General features: G+C 38.7%; 1 protein-coding gene across 3 annotated transcripts in view; it reads right to left on the bottom strand.

Annotated features, from left to right (window-relative positions):
- The window catches only part of SAMD12 (sterile alpha motif domain containing 12), a 460,454-nt gene that overhangs the window by 10,795 nt on the left and 432,119 nt on the right, over positions 1-17,540 (bottom strand). For all 3 annotated transcript variants that reach the window (XR_010837564.1, XR_010837563.1, XR_010837565.1), the window contains exon 5: positions 2,890-2,980. The gene's annotated coding sequence lies outside the window, so the exon portion shown is untranslated. The remainder of the gene's footprint in view (positions 1-2,889; positions 2,981-17,540) is intronic.

Below are 17,540 nucleotides of genomic sequence, written 5' to 3' on the forward strand. Positions count from 1 at the left end.
AATGATGAATAATCTATCACAGGCAACCAGCACCTGAATATTGCCAATCTTATTAAGGAAGGATGATGGGGAACCTCTTCTGGTTGAATAAATTACCTTATACTATTTGTTTAAGCTTACCTATAGACATGACACTATGAAACTCATGGCATTTTTAAAAAACGAATCCCCAAAGACTGACTTGAGTTGTATGTTTTGGGAGCATGCTCAAGACCTGTGATTACCTGTACATCTGATATGGGGAATTACCTGGGCTGGGCAAAACAAACAGACACACAGTACCTAAGAGTTGCAAATCCTCTTCCTTTTAGATAATGTGCTTTCAGAACTTCTTATCTACAGAATTAGTTATATAGGATCCCAAGTCAATTTGCATAAAATTTTTTTCCACAAAAGTTAAAAACATTTGACTATGGAATGAAGATTATTTTTAAAGCCAGAAGAGAACTTTAGGGTTAAACTCATCCCAAACCCTCATTTCACACATAAGGAAACTGAAGCATAAATAACCTAAATATCTCACCAAAGATCAAAAACAATCGATTGGTATCAGAAGCTGAATAAAAATGTAGAACTTGGACTTCCCTGGAGGTCCAGTGGTTGGGACATTGTGCTTCCACTGTAGGGAGCACGGGTTCAATCCTGGTTGGGGAATTAGGATCCTTCATGCTGTGCGGTACGGCCAAAAAATAGAAAACAAAAATGTGATGCTCACCTGTGCCCTTTATACGACATATCACAGTGTCCTATGTTAGGAAGTAGTGCCTGCTGGCAAAGTGTGCCTTCCCTCTGTAATGATCAATACCCAGGCTGATGGAGGTCAGTGGTGTACTTCTAGAAATGTGGAGTATAGACCTCAAAGAATCTATAGCAAGGAAGGTCCAAATCAGACCTATAAGAATTCGTCTCCAACTTCCCAGACAGGGGAAAGGTGAGAGTGGGCCAAACAGAGAGGAAAGGATGTAGAGTCTAGAAAACGAGACAATATCCTAAAGTGCTATAGGAGACAGAAGGCAGGAAATCATGGCGGGAGGGGGAAACCAAGGTCTATGCACAGCCATTTCCCAGATCCCCTGGTCTAGATTAGAGCCCCTTGTTTAAATGTCCCCTTGTGTTTGTTTCCTGTGACTAATATAAAAAATTATCACAAACTTGCTGGCTGAAAACAATAGAAATGTGTTCTCACAGTTCTAGAGGCCAGATGCCCAAACTGTTGGCAGTGTCCATTCAGGGCCCACCCAGATAACCCAGTGTTGTCTCTTCATTTCAAGATCCTTGGCCTAATCACATCCGCAAAGACCCTTTTTATCCAAATAAAGTCACATTCACAGACACCAGGGATTTGACATGGATGTCTTTGGGGAGGGAGGCAGTTTGTGGACCACCACACCCCTTCACTTGGTTAATTATTATTTCTTTTTTATGAATTTATTTATTTTACTTATTTATTTATTTTTATTTTTGGCTGCACTGGGTCTTCGTTGCTGTGCATGGGCTTTCTCTAGTTGCAGCAAGTGGGGGCTACTCTTCGTTGTGGTGAGCGGGCTTCCCATTGTGGTGGCTTCTCTTGTTGTGGAGCATGGGCTCTAGGCACATGGGCTCAGTAGTTGTGGCTCACAGGCTCAGTAGTTGTGGCTCGCAGGCTCAGTTGTTGTGGCGCACGGGCTTAGTTGCTCTGCGGCATGTGGGATCTTCCCAGACCAGGGCTCGAACCCGTGTCCCCTGCACTGGCAGGTGGATTCTTAACCACTGCGCCACCAGGGAAGTCCCTGGTTAATTATTTTTATTATTTTTATTTTTATTTTTATTTTTATTTTTTTAATTTGAGGTACATGGGCCTCTCACTGTTGTGGCGTCTCCCATTGCAGAGCACAGGCTCCGGACGCGCAGGCTCAGTGGCCATGGCTCACGGACCCAGCTGCTCAACGGCATGTGGGATCTTCCCGGACCGGGGCACGAACCCGTGTCCCCTGCATCGGCAGGCAGATTCTCAACCACTGCGCCACCTGGTTAATTATTTTTGATAACCCCCACCCCCACTGTGTGGGTCCAGGAGGACATAAGCCTTAAGCCTTGTCTGCTTTATTCACCATTGCTTCCAAAGCACCTGGCATAGTAGATATTTAATAAGTGTTTGGTGAATAAAAGGAAGGAGGGAAGGAAGGAAGGAAGGAAGGAAGGAAGGGAGGGAGGGAGGGAGGGAGGGAGGGAGGGGAGGGAGGGAGGAAAAATCAGAAGAGGAAGGGGTGAGCAAAGAAGGGAAAGAGGGAAGAAGGAAGATAGGGGGCGGGGAAGGAGAGAGTGAGAGCAGAAAGAGAGAAAGGAGAAGAGAGGAAATATTCTCTCCAAATCTCACAAATTCTTATGAGACGGAGTTAAAGGTGAGAAAAACAAGGAAGAGTTTTAGAAGGTGAAGGTCAAAATTAGTAAGTGATGAAGCTTGAATTTCAATTGAGGTATTTGAAATCCATTGTTTTCCAGTACAAAGCAGCTCTTGTAGATGCTAGGGGTTAGGTTAGGGTGGGAGGGACTGGATACAAAGAAGTGCACAGCATGCTTGCCCAGAAGCAGTTCACAGTCTACTGGGGGACTAGGTCCTTCATGCAGATGGTAGTGTGACAGATGCCAAATAAAGAGGGCCCAGGTTCTGAAAAACTTTGAATGCCTTCGGAGCTTATTTTATAGAGCAACCTTTAGACAAGGTTTCTAGGCAGAAGCAGCAATATTTAAAATTTGCTATTTTGATAGTAAACAATAATTTTATAGCTATTGTGTAACTTCAAGTCCAAATATCTGTTATGACTCATACTCAACTACATTAGCCCATAGGATTCTCTTAAGGGGTAAATTATACATTTGGCATAAATCCAACCACTGGAAAATACCCACCTCAAAATGCACAATTATGTCATTCCTACAATGCATTTCATGGATGAAACGGAGTCTTCAAATCAGAATGTTCTTGAATGTTGACTGGCATCTGTGAATTATATAAGATCAAGACATCATTCAATGTTAACCATTATCTTGTGCATTCATTCAATTATTCCATAATTATTTTTCTGAGATGCTATTGTGACTTGCTCTGGGAGCTAGAGATACAGTTTGAAAAGAATACGGTCCTTCCCTTTAAAAAGCTCCTAGTCTGTGTTAGTCAGGTTCTCGAGAAAGCAGATGTAGTGACAAATTTAGGAGTGCGAGAGGTTTACTGGAGAGTAATACCATGAAAGTTAAAGGGTGAGGAAACAGGATTGGGAAAGGAAATCCTTCAGCCCCCAAACCAGATACGACATCTGTGAAGGGAAAGAGGGAAGAGGTATGATAAGGCAGAGAGCGCCTGAGACCACCATGCAGATCTGACAAAGTTGGCCAACTGAAAGATTTCCCGCTAAAGGAGTTCTGGGTTGGCCCTCGTACTGCTATTATGCTCAGTCATTGGCTGGGGCTGCCAGAAAAGGTCATGGTCTCAGCTTGAAAGCTGGGGCAGATATTGAAGGCATTAACAGCTGGAGGCTGTCAGCTAACTGCACTCCTCCCAGTTAAACAGCAAGTTCTTTCTTGAAGGGAGATCAAAGTGATGCAACCTCATGGCTGCCAAATAATGTGATTAGGGAGAAGGCAAATAAACAGGTCATTCAAATCCAGTAAGGGTAATGACAGGGTGCCATCGGAGCTTAAAGACGGAGCACGAAAGTTAGACTTGGGAACAGAAAAACTTCCAAGAAGATGTCGTTTTTTGGTTTTTTTTAAAACATCTTTATTGTACTATAACTGCTTTACAATGGTGTGTTCGTTTCTGCTTTATAACAAAGTGAATCAGTTATACGTATACAAATATCCCTATATCTCCACCCTTTTGAGTCTCCCTCCCACCCTCCCTATCCCACCCCTCTAGGTGGTCACAAAGCACCGAGCTGATCTCCCTGTGCTATGCAGCTGCTTCCCACTAGCTACCTATTTTACATTTGGTAGTGTATTTATGTCCATATCACTCTCTCACCTCATCCCAGGTTCCCCTTCCGCCTCCCCATGTCCTCAAGTACATTCTCTACGTCTGAGGCTTTATTCTTGTCCTGCCCCTAGGTTCTTCAGAACCTTTTTTTTTACATTCCATATATATGCATTAGCATATGGTATTTGCTTTTCTCTTTCTGACTTACTTCACTCTGTATGACAGTCTCTAGGTGCATCCACCTCACTACAAATAACTCAATTTCATTTCTTTTCATGGCTGAGTAATATTCCATTGTATGTATGTGCCACATCTTCTTTATCGATTCATCTGTTGATGGAAACTTAGCTTACTTCCATGTCCTGGCTATTGTAAATAGAGCTGCAATGAACATTGTGGTACATGACTCTTTTTGAATTATGGTTTTCTCAGGGTATATGCCCAGTAGTGGGATTGCTGGGTCATATGGTAATTCTAATTTTAGTTTTTTATAGAACCTCCATACTGTTCTCCATAGTGGCTGTATCAATGTACATTCTCACTTACAGTGCAAGAGGGTTCCCTTTTCTCCACACCCTCTCCAGCATTTATTGTTTGTAGATTTTTTGATGATGGCCATTCTGACAGTGTGAGGTGTGACACCACTGTAGTTTTGATTTGCATTTCTCTAATGATTAGTGATGTTGAGCATCCTTTCATGTGTTTGTTGGCAATCTGTATATCTTCTTTGGAGAAATATCTATTTAGGTCTTCTGCCCATTTTTGGATTGGGTTGTTTGTTTTCTTGATATTGAACTGCATGAGCTGCTTGTAAATTTTGGATATTAATACTTTGTCAGTTGCTTCATTTGCAAATATTTTCTACTATTCTGAGGGCTGTCTTTTCCTCTTGTTTATGGTTTCCTTTGCAGTGCAAAAGCTTTTAAGTTTCATCAGGTCCCATTTGTTTATTTTTGTTTTTATTTCCATTTCTCTAGGAGGTGGGTCAAAAAAGGATCTTGCTGTGATTTATGTCATAGAGTGTTCTGCCTATGTTTTCCTCTAAGAGTTTGATAGTGTCTGGCCTTACATTTAGGTCTTTAATACATTTTGAATTTATTTTTGTGTATGGTGTTTGGGAGTATGCTAATTTCATTCTTTTACATGTAGCTGTCCACTTTTCCCACCACCACTTATTGAAGAGGCTTCCATTGTATATTCTTGCCTCCTTTATCAAAAATAAGGTGACCATATGTGCATGGGTTTATCTCTGGGCTTTCTATCCTGTTCCATTGATCTATATTTCTCTTTTTGTGCCAGTACCATACTGTCTTGATCACTGTAGCTTTGTAGTATAGTCTGAAGTCAGGGAGCCTGATTCCTCCAGCTCTGTTTTTCTTTCTCAAGATTGCTTTGGCTATTCGGGGTCTTTTGTGTTTCCATACAAACCGTGAAATTTTTTGTTCTAGTTCTGTGAAAAATGCCATTGGTAGTTTGATAGGGATTGCATTGAATCTGTAGATTGCTTTGGGTAGTATAGTCATTTTCACACTGTTGATTCTTCCAATCCAAGAACATGGTGTATCTCTCCATCTGTTTGTATCATCTTTAATTTCTTTCATCAGTGTCTTATAGTTTTCTGCATACAGGTCTTTTGTCTCCTTAGGTAGGTTTATTCCTAGATATTTTATTCTTTTTGTTGCAATGGTAAATGGGAGTGTTTTCTGAATTTCACTTTCAGATTTTTCATCATTAGTGTATAGGAATGCAAGGGATTTCTGTGCATTAATTTTGTATCCTGCTACTTTACCAAATTCATCAATTAGCTCTAGTAGTTTTCTGGTAGCATCTTTGGGACTCTATGTGTAGTATCATGTCATCTGCAAACAGTGACAGTTTTACTTCTTTTTTTCCGATTTGGATTCCTTTTATTTCTTTTTCTTCTCTGATTGCTTTGACTAAAACTTCCAGAACTATGCAGAATAATAGTGGTGAGAGTGGGCAACCTTGTCTTGTTCTTGATCTTAGTGGAAATGGTTTCGGTTTTTCACCATTGAGAAAGATGTTGGCTGTGGGTTTGTCATATATGGCCTTTATTATGTTGAGGTAATTTCCCTCTATACCTACATTCTGGAGGTTGTTTATCATAAATGGGTGCTGAATTTTGTCAAAAGCTATTTCTGCATCTATTGAGATGATCATATGGTTTTTCTCCTTCCATTTGTTAATATTGTGTATCACATCGATTGACTTGTCTATATTGAAGAATGCTTATATTGCTGGGGTAAACCCACTTGATCATGTGTATGATCCTTTCAGTGTGCTCCTGGCTTCTGTTTGGTAGTATTTTGTTGAGGATTTTTGCAACTATGTTCATCAGTGATATTGGCCTGTAGTTTTATTTTTTCATGATATCTTTGTCTGGTTTTGGTACCATGGTGATGGTGGCCTTGTAGAATGAGTTTGGGAGCGTTCCTCCCTCTGCTGTATTTTGGAAGAGTTTGAGAAGGGTAGGCGTTAGCTCTTCTCTAAATGTTAGATAGAATTCGCCTGTGAAGCCATCTGGTCCTGGGCTTTTGTTTTTTGGAAGATTTAAAATCACAGTTTCAATGTCAGTGCTTGTGATTGGTCTGTTTATATTTTCTATTTCTTCCTGGCTCAGTCTCGGAAGGTTGTGCATTTCTAAGAATTTGTCCATTTCTTCCAGGTTGTCCATTTTATTGGCATATAGTTGCTTGTAGTAATCTCTCATGATCCTTTGTATTTCTGCAGTGTCAGTTGTTACTTTTCCTTTTTCTTTTCTAATTCTATTGATTTGTGTCTTCTCCATTGTTTTTTTGATTAGTCTGGCTAATGGTTGATCAATTTTGTGATCTCAAAGAACCAGCTATTATTTTATTTTTATTGATCTTTGCTATCGTTTCCTTCATTTCTTTTTCATTTACTTCTGATCTGATCTTTATGATTTCTTTCCTTCTGCTAACCTTGGGGGGTTTTGGTTCTTCTTTCTCTTATTTGTTTTAGGTGTAAGGTTAGGTTGTTTATTTGAGATGTTTCTTGTTTCTTGAGGTAGGATGGTACTGCTATAAACTTTCCTCTTAGAACTGTTTTTGCTGCATCCCATAGGTTTTGGGCCACAGTGTTTTCATTGTCATTTGTTTCTAGGTGTTTTTTGATTTGCTCTTTGATTTCTTCAGTAATCTCTTGGTTATTTAGTAGTATATTGTTTAGCCTCTATGTGTTTGTATTTGTTACAGTTTTTTTCCTGTAATTGATATCTAGTCTCACAGCATTGTGGTCAGAAAAGATACTTGACACGACTTCAATTTTCTTAAATTTACCAAGGCATGTGACCTAAGATATGATCTATCCTGGAGAATGTTCCATAAGCACTTGAGAATAAAGTGTATTCTGTTGTTTTGGATGGAATGTCCTACAAATATCAATTAAGTCCGTCTTGTTTAATGTGTCATTTAAAGCTGTGTTTCCTTATTTATTTTCATTTTAGATGATCTGTCCATTGGTGAAAGTGGGTGTTAACATCCCGTACTATTATTTTGTTACTGTTGATTTCCTCTTTTATGGCTGTTAGCATTTGCCTTATATATTGAGGTGCTCCTGTGTTGGATGCATAAATATTTACTACTGTTATATCTTCTTCTTGGATTGATCCCTTGATCATTATGTAGTGTCCTTTTTTGTCTCTAGGAATAGTCTTTATTTTAAAGTCTATTTTGTCTGATATGAGAATTGCTACTACAACTTTCTTTTGATTTCCATTGGCGTGGAATATCTTTTCATTCCCTCACTTTCAGTCTGTATGTGTCCCTAGGTCTGAAGTGGGTGTCCTGTAGACTGCATATATATGGGTCTTGTTTTTGCATCCATTCAGCTAGTCTATGTCTTTTGGTTGGAGCATTTAATCCATTCACATTTAAGGTAGTTATCGATATGTATGTTCCTATTACCATTTTCTTAATTGTTTTGGGTTTGTTATTGTAGGTCTTTTCCTTCTCTTGTGTTTCCTGCCTATAGAAGTTCCTTTATTATTTGTTGTAAAGCTGGGTTGGTGGTTCTGAATTCTCTTAGCTTTTGCTTGTCTGTAAATCTTTTAATTTCTCTGTCTAATCTGAATGAGATCCTAACTTGGTAGAGTAATCTTGGTTGTAGGTTTTTCCCTTTCATCACTTTAAATATGTCCTGCCATTCCCTTTGGGCTTGCAGAGCTTCTGCTGAAAGATCAGCTGTTAACCTTATGGGGATTCCCTTGTATGTTATTTGTTGCTTTTCCCTTGCTGCTTTTAATATTTTTCCTTTGTATTTAATTTTTGATAGTTTGATTAATATGTGTCAGTGTATTTCTCCTTGGATTTATCCTGTATGGGACTGTCTGCACTTCCTGGACTTGATTGATTATTTCCTTTCCTATATTAGGGAACTTTTCAACTATAATCTCTTCAAATTTTTCTAAGTCCCTTTCTTTTTCTCCTCTTCTTCTGCGACCCCTATAATGCATATGTTGGTGTGTTTAATATTGACCCAGAGGTCTCTGAGACAGTCCTCAATTCTTTTCATTCTTTTTTCTTTATTCTGCTCTGCAGTAGTTATTTCCACTATTTTATCTTCCAGGTCACTTATCCATTCTTCTGCCTCAGTTATTGTGCTATTGATTCCTTCTAGAGGATTTTTAATTTCATTTATTGTGTTGTTCATCATTGTTTGTTCGCTCTTCAGTTCTTCTAGGTCCTTGTTAAATGCTTATTCTGTTTTTTCCATTCTATTTCCAAGATTTTGGATCATCTTTACTATCATTACTCTGAATTCTTTTTCAGGTAGATTGCCTATTTCCTCTTCATTTGTTTGGTCTGTTGGATTTTTACCTTGCTCCTTCATCTGCTGTGTATTTATCTGTCTTCTCATTTTGCTTAACTTACTGTATTTGGGATCTCCTTTTCTCTGGCTGCAGGTTCTTAGTTCCTCTTGTTTTTAGTGTCTGCCCCCAGTGGCTAAGGTTGGTTCAGTGGGTTGTGTAGGCTTCCTGGTGGAGGGGACTGGTGCCTGTGTTCTGGTGGATGAGGCTGGATCTTGTCTTTCTGGTGGGCAGGTGGTGTGTTTTGGGGTGTCTGTGACCTTATTATGATTTTAGGCAGCCTCTCTGGTAACGTGTGGTGTTGTGTTCCTCTCTTGCTAGTTGTTTGGCGTAGGGTGTCCAGCACTGTAGCTTGCTGGTTGTTGAGTTGAGCTGGGTGTTAGCATTGAGATGGAGATCTCCGGGACAGCTTTCGCCATTTTGTATTATGTGGAGCTGGGAGGTCTCTGGTGGACCAAGTCCTGAACTCAGCTCTCCCACCTCAGCAGCTCAGGCCTGACACCTGGCTGGAGCATCAGGACCCTCTCAGCCACACAGCTCAGAAGAAAAGGGAGAAAAAAAAAGAAGGAAAGAAAGAAAATAAAATACATAAGCTTGTTAAAATAAAAAAATTATTAAAAATAAAAAATTAATTTAAAAAAGAAAGAAAGAAAGAGAGCAACCAAACCTAAAAACAAATCCACCAATGGCAACAAGCACTAAAAGCTACACTAAAAAAAAAAGACAGAACCCTAGGACAAATGGTAAAAGCAAAGCTTTTGGGAAGTCTGAGGTCTTCTGCCAGCGTTCAGTAGGTGTTCAGTAGGAGTTGTTCCACATGTAGATGTATTTCTGATGTATTTGTGGGAGGAAGGTTATCTCCACGTCTTACTCTTCCGCCATCTTGAAGGTCTCTTGAAGATTTAGTTTTTACGACGATGCCAGCATTATAAGTAGGAGTTAGTCAAATAAAGGGAGAAGGGATAGGTACAGAGAGTTCAAGGCAGGGAAACATGATGTACCAAGTCTTGTGGGACAGAAAGTGTGGCACATTGGGGGGAATGGCAAGATCTACATTACGATTTTAGTATCACATTGGAGGGAGAGTGAAGAAGAGATGAAGCTGAAGAAATCAATAGGGGATAAAAAACTAAGGTCCTTGCACATCACACTAAGGAATTTGTGCAGGACAACCACATGCAAAGTGGTTTGTGATTTGAGCACTCAGTGACCAACAATTTTCCCCATCAACTTTACTAGAGAAACTTGAAGACCCCATGTTCCATCTCTAGATTTAGGCTCTAGTGATCCTTATGAAAAGGCAACTATGTTACCTGTGAGGAAGCATATAATTCATTGTCACCCATGGTCATTTTTGTTCAATATCTTTATCCAAGGCCACCTAGTCCATCTCCCACTAGGAGAGAAATCACAGGATTGAAGGGTTGTGGTTGGAGAAATAAGAAGCTTAGAGCCATAGAACTGTCCATAGCATCAGAGCAAGAATCCAAAGAATCATTTTGGGTTCCCAGTATCATGAAGGGGGTGGAAAAGAGCCTCGAATGGGTTTGCCTACTTCTAATTTAGAGAGCAGTGTTTTTGTAAAAAATGAGCCCTGAGATTTCACTGTTGTTATTCTATTCTGAGGAATAATCATAAATTTAAAGTTTTATAATGTTTGATGATGGCAATAATGATGGCTAACATCTAGATGGCTTTTGTCATTACCATGCTAAGTGTTTCACACTTGATTTTATATAATGCTCGGGATAGCTATATTGTCCTAAGAAAAAGGAACTGTTAATTATCCCCTTTTTCCTATCAGAAAATTAAAGCTCAGAGAAGTTAACATGTCTGAGGTCACACTGTTACTGTGCACAAAGAGGTTGAACAAAACATTATTTTCAAAAATCATACACAATCTACAGGAAACTATTCAATAAATCTTGGGCAAGTGCATATAAAGAAATAGTAAGCAGTTATTAGAAAGATATTTTCAAATTGCCTTTAATGATATTAAAAATATTTATGGTATGGTTTTTAGTGAAAAAAGTGGAATGCAAAATTGTACATACAATATGATCTTCCTAGGAAACCAACAACAAAATGGAAATACAATCTACAGAATGGGACAAAATATTTGCAAATGATGTGACCAACAAAGGCTTAATTTCCAAAATATACAAACAGCTCACACAACTCAACAAAAAAAGAAACAAACAACCCAGTCAAAAAATGGACAGAAGACCTAAATAAACATTTCTCCAAAAGGAATACACATGACCAATAGGCACATGAAAAGATGCTCAACATCACTAATTATTAGAGAAATGCAAATCAAAACTACAGTGAGGTATCACCTCACACCAGTTAGAATGGGTATCATCAGAAAATCTACAAACAACAAATGCTGGAGAGGGTGTGGAGAAAAGGGAACCCTCCTACACTGTTGATGGGAATGTAAGTTGATGTAGCCACTAGGGGAAACAGTATGGACATTCCTCAGAAAGCTAAAAATAGAATTACCATATGATCCAGCAATCCCAGTCCTGGGTACATACGCAGACAAAACTATAAGTCAAAAAGATATATGCACCCCTACATTCATAGCAGCACCTTCACAATAGCCAAGACATGGAAAAACCTAAATGTCCATTGACAGATGAATGGATAAAGAAGATGTGGTACATTTTTACAGTGGAATACTCCTCACGCATAAAAAAGAACGGAATTATGCCATTTGCAGCACCTTGGGTGCAACTGGAGATTATCATACTAAGTGAAGTAAGTCAGAAAGAGAAAGACAAATGCCATATGATATCACTTATATGTGGAATCTAAAATATGACAAAAATGAACCTATCTATGAAACAGAACCACAGACATAGCGAACAGACTGGTGGTTGCCAAAGGGGAGGGGTTTGGGGGAGGAATGGAGTGGGAGGTTGATGTTAGCAGATGTAAGCTTTTATATATAGAATGTTTAAACAACAAGATCCTACTGTATAACACATAGAACTATATTCAATATCCTATGATAAACCATAATGGAAAAGAATATATAAATATGTATAACAGAATCATTTAGCTGACAGCAGAAATTAACACAACATTATAAATCAGCTATACATCAATAAAAATATATTAAAACAATATGGTCTTATTTTTAAAAAACAGCTTCACTGAGCCATAATTTACATGTCATAACATTTACCATTTTTAACTGTGCAATTTAATGATTTTTAGAAAATCTTCAGAGTTATGCAACCATTACCACAATCCAGTTTTAGAATGTTTCCATCACTCTCCCCAGACTCCCACCAAAAAAAAATCTCTTATGCCTATTTGCAGTTAATCCCTATTCCTACCCTCAGTCATAGTCAACTCTAATATATTTTCTTTCTTTGCAGATTTACCTTTTGGGGGGTTTCATATAGATGGAATCATATAATATGTGATCATTGTGTCTGGCTTTTTTTAATCAGCATAAAGATTTTGAGGTTTATCCATGTTGTAGCATGAATCATAATTTCATACTTTTATGTCCTGAATAGTATCCCACTGTATGGTTATAACACATTTTATTTCTCCACTCCACAGTTGGTGGACATCTAGATTGTTTCTACTCTTGGGCAATTATGAATAATGCTGCTATGAACATTTGTATACAAGTCTTTGTGTGGACATTTGTTTTGTTTCTTTTCTTTCTTTTGTTTTTTCATTTTGGTTTTTAAGTAGATATCTCAGTATGGAATTGCTGGGTAATATCATAAATATATATTTAACTTTTCAAGAAAGCACAAACTAGTTTTCAACGTGGGTGTTCCATTTTACATTCCCACCACCAGTTGAAGAGGATTGCATTTTCTCCACATCCTCATCAACACTTGTAATTGTCTGTATTTTTATTATAGCCATTCTAGTAGACTTGAAGTGATAGCTCTTTGTGGTTTTAATTTGCATTTACCAAAAGACTAAGGATGTTGAACATTTTAACATAAGTATTTGCCATGTACATATCTTCAAAACTTTCTCCCATTTTTATTGGGTTGTTTGTTTTCTTATAGTTGAATTTTGACTGTTCTGTATATCTGTGGGTACAAGTCCTTTATCAGATTTGCAAATATTTTCTCAGTTTGTGCCTTGCTTTTTCCTCCTTTAGAAGTCTTTCAAAGGGCAGACATTCTTAATTTTGATAAAGTACAATATAACAATTTTCTCTTCTATGGATATCTAAGTAATCTCTGCCTAATCCATGGTTCCAAAGATTTTCTCTTATGTTTTCTTTTAGAAGTCTCATAGTTTTAAGTTTTGCATTTAGGCCCATGATCTATTTTTAGTTAATATATTTTTGTGTATAATGTCAGGTATGAACTGAAGTTCATTTTTTATTTATTTTTTACAAATTGACTGACAATTATTCCAGCATCATTTGTTAAAAAGACTATCGTTCTCAATGGAATCACCTTTCCCCCTTCACTGCAAATCAACTGACCATATAGGTATATTTCTGGACTCTATTGTATACCACAGGCCTATGTGTCCATTTTGCTACCAATACCACACTGTTTTGATGGCTTACCTTAGTAATTCTCAACTGGAAGTGATCTTGCTCCTCCAGGGGAAAACTGCACACCTGAAATTTCTTGCTTGACTTCTTCCCTTTCCTGTCCTACTTTCTCCACTTCCTTCCTGGTTTGTCCTGGGAACACAACTTAATAAGTCATTCACACAAATTCCTTATCTCTGAGTCTTTTGCGGGGAGCCTAACCTAAGACATGAAAACAGTACAGCACCCAGAACATTGTTATTACTCAATAAACACTAGCTATTATGAGTATTGTTAGTTTTCCTCACCTCATTTTTTTGGGGGGAACCCTTTTACAAAAGTGAGGAATTATGCCGTTTTGCAGTTTTCCTTTGGGCAGGAAATACCAAATGGTATTACTAATAATAATACCTTATTTAACTATCTTTGCATAATATTTATACTTAGTAAGTCACTAAGTATTACTACCTTTGATTAGTTTTAAAAGAGTGGTGTGTCCTCATTCTAACTACCTAATGTGTCTGTCTTTAACTTTTGAAATCTCAAATCTAGATTACACAAATCATGGTTTCAGCATAAGGACTACAAAAATAAACCAAGAACAACCATTGACAACCTATAGTGATTATGGCAAAGACAAAGTATCAATAATCAATGCCAAAGATACAAGATGGGGAGTCCCATGTGTGGCTGGGAAATCCAAGGCGAGCACAGACCCTCTATAACTGTGCAATGGAAGTTAATCCAACCTTAAGGTGTCTGATCTGGCACCTTCTCAAAGACCCAAGAATAAAGGGATTATGCTTAGCACCAGTTCAGATGTAAAGATCATTCCAATTTTGATCTTTACAACCTAGAAGAGATATAACAAAGTAGAAAAGGGTTCAGAAAAGAGCAAAGAAACAGTCACATAATTGGCAAATTGAACCTCTGAGGAAAGGTTAAATGAGTTTGGATTGTTTACCCAGAGAAAGAAAGGGCAAAGGTCTACTTAATACTTGTCTTCAAGAATTTAAAGTTGGTATCTGACCAGATAGTTTACATCTGCAGAAAAGAAAATGAACTCCCCCCAGCCCGCTGTGTAAATAATTTAAGAGTTAGGATGGAATAAGAAATTGAGATTCAAAATAGCAAGAACTTCTTGATTCAGGAGTAATTAAGGTTTGCAAAAATCCACTACTAGTAGTGGAATTTCTGTTCCTAGTGATCTGTGAAACACAAGCACATGGCCATTCATGAGCATAAATGGCTGTTTTTTGAATGGTGGCTGAAAACCCATGAAGGGTCCCATCACTAATGTGACTAGATCTGTTTAACCTCATCTGTGGTTGCACCGTCTACTGTTCAGACCGGCATTTGATCAGCTGGGGGCTCTGCCAGCCTCCCTCAACCTTAGGAGAACTGAAGAGAAGCTGAGAGGATCACCACCCTTAACCATATTTTTCACTTACTGGCTGTATCAGTTAGTTTTCACTACATAACAAAATACACCAAAACCCAGTGGTGTAAAATAATTATTTATTTCCTCATGTGGGTTTGGGTGGCTTGGCTTCAAGCTGTGGCTGCTGTACTGGCTCTGCTTCATAAATGTTCTCTGTAGAACCTGCGTGAAGGGCCAATAGCGACCCAGGGGAAAGAACTCCTGATGGTGATAGGTGAAGTACAAAAGGGCAAGCAAGCCCCACCACACAAGCACATTTCAAACCCTTGCTTACATCACACTTACTAACATGTCATTGGTCAAACTCAAAGCCAAGAGAAAGGAAAGTACATTGTGTCTTTTGTGGGAGGCACTGCAAAGGTACAAGATCTAGGGTGTGGATATAGCAAGGAGTAAAGTATCGGAGCCAATAATCCTATCTACATCCTCCTTGCATTGGCTGAACTAAGCTTCATTCCTCATATTGGCCATAGAAATGACCTTGTCCCTTGATATTGTTTTAGAAGGGGGATGAGTAGAGGCTACGCCATGAGCTAAGGATTACTCTAGGCTAGAGTGGTATCTCTATCTTCCCCCCACAGCAGAAATCCATCCACTTTTTATCTGGATTAATGATATCGCAATCTACCCAGTCATCCAATTCAGAAACCCGAACTTCAACGTTGATCCCCTTTTTGATTCATCCTTCATACAATTTGTCTTAAGTCCCTTTAATCTACATCTGAAATGACATACTCTCCCACTCTCTCTGCTACTTTCCTCACTGGGATGTTCATAGTCTCTCTATTTGGATTACCGCGGTGACCCTGATTGGACCACCTGCCACCGTTCTTCCCCATCTTGGTCCACCTACTCTACCGCAGTCAATTTCCTTTGGAAAAAGGAAATTAGATCATGTCAGAACCTGCTTAGGCAAAGGTCAAAGGACAGATTTTTTTTTTAAAGGACAAATTCCAAAATCTCTACCATGACATTCAAGGACTCGAAAATCTTGCTCCATCTCCAGCTTTATCTCATCTCAACCTACCTGTACTCCAGTCACACCCGGGGACCACACATTCTGTAACCATGCCACTCACTTCAACAAATTACTGTATTTGTCTCTGCTAGTCCCTATGTTTGGAATGCCCTTCCACACATCCTCTGCCAGACCAAAATTTCTAACTATTATCATCAAACATCACTGTCGTTTCAGAATTCATCATTTTCTTCTCTGTGTTCCCATGGTGCTTTGTTCATCATGTCATCCCACTACAGACTTCACATAAACGTGCATGTATCGATTACTCACAAAAACCCCAGGAAGAAAGAAGTGCATCAATAACTCCCGCACAATGCAGAAAACTTTTCAGAAAGCACTTAGCCTGGAAGCTGTTCTTTCTCTTCCTGAGACCTGGGGTGTTCTATAGAACCCCTCACATCACTAAATTTCAGTATTGACAAGGAATCTATGTGGCTGGAACAGACAGTAATGCAGAGCGGACGCTGGAGAATAGTGAGTATCCTACAGTCCAGCACAGCACACGTTTGCGCAACAGCAAATTAGGAACAACAAAAGCTTGGATTGTAGTGAAATATAATGAAATATAGTGAAGTCTTAAGTGAAGACTTAAGACTTGAACCTTGAGAACAATGACAGAAAAAGAGAATAATTTTCTGTAACAGTATGTCAGCCTTGGAATAAAAAACTAAGCAAATAGTCTAGCATGCGACCAGTTTTAGACCCACCGAAGGGACTGAGCAGACAGATATAGAACCTGGAAATAAGCTGAAAAGAACTAGACCCCACCATGATGGTGACATTGCTTTGGGCGACACTGTTAGCAAGACTGCTTATACTCTAATTAAATTTTAGTTAGCTCTGCATACTAGTTATGGCTTAGTTATTAAACTTTAATACTGCGTATACATGTATAATCAACATGCATATATTTATTAGTACCTATTTAGTCAATTACATCGAATCTATTTTAAGTTGTGGGTCCAACCTGTTTAATCCTTTTCATTGATTTTTATTAAGTCCTGGGTAGAAAACTGTTGAATTTTACCAAAGTTAGAATGGACTCAACTCTAAATTAAAATAAGAACCTAATGGTCAGAGCACACAGGCCAGATACATCATTACAGAATGGGGTGGCTGAACAACGTTTTTCTTGTTGAGGAGGCCACATGTAATGATAATTCCTAATACAGTATCTTAAAGTTCTTTATAGTTCAATTTAGTTATGAGAGCTGCAAAACCAGGCATCACATTATATCCACTGTAGACCCTAGTGTGGTGTCTGGCACACCATATGTACTCAGCCAGTGCTCACTGATCTAAACTGTATTGGTACCAGAAGGATGCCCACCGATGCTCCCTGGTCTGGGATGAAAATGGATGTGCTTCAAGGAGGGTGATGCTAGGCTCCTCCTTGGACCAAAGCCTCAGGGAGTTGCTATATTGCTACAATGGAGCACGGTGTGGGGAGGGTGCATATGGCAGAGAATTCATTGCTTTTTCATAACATACCTTAGCACATTTCTAGTCTGTCTAGCTTCCGGGAGGATGAATAATGAAAAGGAAATTGTACATGTCCGAATCAGCAATGTCCATGCACACAGCGTTGAATAAAGGGAAGCAGCCTGGAATATTTATTCTGGTTTTAGATATTTTTTTCCTTCGCTTTCTTTAGTTAATCCACCTAGCTGAGCGAAATTATGTGTCACAAGCATAGAAGTAAATCGAAGCATTTCTATACAGCGCTAAATACGTTTTGTGTCATATAGC

This window comes from Kogia breviceps, chromosome 17 (genome assembly GCF_026419965.1).
Source record: "Kogia breviceps isolate mKogBre1 chromosome 17, mKogBre1 haplotype 1, whole genome shotgun sequence".
In the NCBI taxonomy this organism is placed as follows: domain Eukaryota; kingdom Metazoa; phylum Chordata; class Mammalia; order Artiodactyla; family Physeteridae; genus Kogia; species Kogia breviceps.